Raw genomic sequence first — 3,475 nt, forward strand, 5'->3', positions numbered from 1 at the left:
ATTTTAGAAAAAGAAGGAGACATGGCCGAAAATAATAACAATGCAAGGAAGATGCTTGGTGACTTTACTGCACCTAATTCCAATTTACATGGAAGAAGCATCTCAATCCCTGCCATTGGAACAAACAATTTTGAGCTGAAACCTCAATTAGTTTCTCTGATGCAACAGAATTGCAAGTTTTATGGACTTCCATTCGAAGATCCCTTTCAGTTCTTAACTAAATTTTTGCAGATCTGTGATACTATTAAGACCAATGGGGTTGATCCCGCGGTCTACAGGCTTATGCTTTTCCCATTTGCTGTAAGAGACAGAGCTAGAATATGGTTGGACTCTCAACCTAAAGACAGCCTGAACTCTTGGGATAAGCTGGTCACGGCTTTCTTAGCCAAGTTCTTTCCTCCTTAAAAGCTTAGCAAGCTTAGAGTGGATGTTCAAACCTTCAGACAGAAGGAAGGTGAATCCCTCTATGAAGCTTGGGAGAGATACAAGGAACTGACCAAAAAGTGTTCTTCTAACATGCTTTCAGAATGGACCATCCTGGATATATTCTATGATGGTCTGTCTGAATTATCAAAGATGTCATTGGACCATTCTGCAGGTGGATCTATTCACCTAAAGAAAACGCCTGCAAAAGCTCAGGAACTCATTGACATGGTTGCAAATAACCAGTTCATGTACACTTCTGAAAGGAATCCTGTGAGTAATGGGACACCTCAGAGGAAGGGAGTTCTTGAAATTGATACTCTGAATGCCATATTGGCTCAGAATAAAATATTGACTCAGCAAGTCAATATGATCTCTCAGAGTCTGAATGGATTGAAGGAATCATCCAACAGTACCAAAGAGGCCTCTTCTGAAGAAGAAGCTTATGATCCTGAGAACCCTGCAATAGCAAAGGTGAATTACATGGGTGAACCCTATGGAAACACCTATAATCCCTCATAGAGAAATCATCCAAATTTCTCATGGAAGGATCAACAAAAGCCTCAACAAGGCATTAATAATGGTAGAAGAAACAGGTTTAGCAATAGCAAGCCTTTCCCATCATCCACTCAGCAATAGACAGAGAATTCTGAGCAGAATCCATCTAGCTTAGCAAATATAGTCTATGATTTATCTAAGGCCACTGTAAGTTTCATGAATGAAACAAGGTCCTCTATTAGAAATTTAGAGGCACAAGTGGGCCAGCTGAGTAAAAGGGTCACTGAAACCCCTCCTAGTACTCTCCCAAGCAATACAGAAGAGAATCCAAAAAGAGAGTGCAAGGCCATTACCTTACTTCGTGTGGCCGAACCCAAAGAGGAGGAGGAGGACGTGAATCCTAGTGAGGAAGACCTCCTGGGACGTCCAGTGACCAATAAAGAGTTTCCCTTCGAGGAACCAAAGGAATCTGAGGCTCAATTAGAGACCATAGAGATTCCATTGAACCTCCTTCTGCCCTTCATGAGCTCTGATGAGTATTCGTCCTCTGAAGAGGATGAAGAAATTACTAAAGAGCAAATTGCTAAGTAACTTGGTGCAATCATGAAGCTGAATGCCAAATTATTTAGTAATGAGACTTGGGAAGATGAACCTTCCTTGCTCACCAATGAACTGAATGCATTGGATAGGCAGAAATTACCTCAAAAGAAACAGGATCCTGGCAAATACTTAATACCCTGTACCATAGGTACCATGACCTTTGAGAAGGCTCTATGTGACCTGGGGTCAGGAATAAACTTAATGCCACTCTCTGTAATGGCGAAACTTGGGATCTTTGAGGTACAAGCTGCCAAAATCTCATTAGAGATGGCAGACAACTCAAGAAAACAGGCTTATGGACAAGTAGAGGACGTGTTAGTAAAGGTTGAAGGCCTTTACATCCCTGTTGATTTCATAATCCTAGACACTGGGAAGGAAGAGGATGAATCCATCATCCTTGGAAGACCCTTCCTAGCCACAGCAAGAGCTGTGATTGATGTGGACAGAGGAGAATTGGTCCTTCAACTGAATGAGGACAACCTTGTGTTTAAGACTCAAGGATCTCCCTCTGTAACCATGGAGAGGAAGCATGAAAAGCTTCTCTCACTGCAGAGTCAACCAAAGCCCCCACAATCAAACTCTAAGTTTGGTGTTGGGAGGCCACAACCAAACTCAAAGTTTGGTGTTGAACCCCCATAGTCAAACTCTAAGTTTGGTGTTGGGAGGTCCCAACAATGCTCTGAACATCTGTGAGGCTCCATGAGAGCTCACTGTCAAGCTATTGACGTTAAAGAAGCGCTTATTAGGAGGCAACCCAATGTTATTTAATTATATCTATTTTATTTTCTTTTTGTTATTTTGTGTTTTATTAGGTTGATGATCATGTGAAGTCACAAAAACTACTGAAAAATCAAAAACAGAATGAAAAACAGCATTGAGAACAGCACACCCTAGAGGAGAGCAGTCTGGCGTTTAAACGCAAGAAACAAGCATCTGTCTGGCGTTTAACGCCAGAAACAGGCACCAAGCTGGCGTTTAACGCCAGAAACAAGCATCTACCTGGCGTTAAATGCCAGGATTGCACAGCAAGGGCGTTTTACACGCCTAATTGGAGCAGGGATGTTAAGTCCTTGACCCCACTTGATCTGTGGACCCCACAGGATCCCCACCACTTCTTCTCTCCTCTTCACACCTTTTCATAATTCTCTTCCCCAAATACCCTTCACCAATCACCTCCATACCTCTTCCACAACCATCATACAACCCACCTACACCCACCCACTCAAATTCAAACCATCACTCCTTCCTTTTCACACATCACACCCCCTTGGCCGAATTCACATATCTCCCTCCATCTCCTCCATTTTCTTCTTCTTCTACTACTTTCTTTCTTCTTTTGCTCGGGGACGAGCAAACATTTTAAGTTTGGTGTGGTAAAAGCATAGCTTTTTGTTTTTCCATAACCATTTATGGCACCTAAGGCCAGAGAAACCTCTAGAAAGAGGAAAGGGAAGGCAATTGCTTCCACCTCTGAGTCATGGATGATGGAAAGATTCATCTCACAAGCCCATCACTAAGAAAAGGATGGAGCAAATAAGAGATCATGGACCTCAACATGAGCATGAGGAAATTCCCCACCATGAAATCCCTGAGATGCCTCAAGGGATGCACCTTCCTCCACAAAACTATTGGGAGCAAATCAACACCTTCCTAGGAGAATTAAGTTCCAATATGGGACAACTAAGGGTGGAGCACCAAGAGCACTCCATCATCCTCCATGAGATTAGAGAAGATCAAAGAGCTATGAGGGAGGAGCAACAAAGGCAAGGAAGAGACATAGAGGAGCTCAAAAGCACCATTGTTTCTTCAAGAAGAGAAAGACGCCACCCTCACTAAGGTGGACTCATTCCTTAATCTCCTTGTCTATTTATTTTACTGTTTTTTTATTTTTGAGCCTTATGTTTTAATTATGTTTGTGTCTTTACTATATGATCATTAGTGTTTAAGTGTCTAT

The 3,475-nt window shown here is 42.2% G+C and overlaps 1 non-coding gene across 1 annotated transcript; it reads right to left on the reverse strand.

Moving 5' to 3' along the window:
• Window positions 1-414: 414 nt before the first annotated feature.
• Window positions 415-522, reverse strand: LOC112780247 (small nucleolar RNA R71). The gene has a single exon (XR_003191098.1). It is a non-coding gene; the product is annotated as a small nucleolar RNA R71 (small nucleolar RNA).
• Between the last annotated feature and the right edge of the window lie 2,953 nt (window positions 523-3,475).

Source organism: Arachis hypogaea, chromosome 19 (assembly GCF_003086295.3).
Source record: "Arachis hypogaea cultivar Tifrunner chromosome 19, arahy.Tifrunner.gnm2.J5K5, whole genome shotgun sequence".
Classification (NCBI taxonomy): Eukaryota; Viridiplantae; Streptophyta; class Magnoliopsida; order Fabales; family Fabaceae; genus Arachis; species Arachis hypogaea.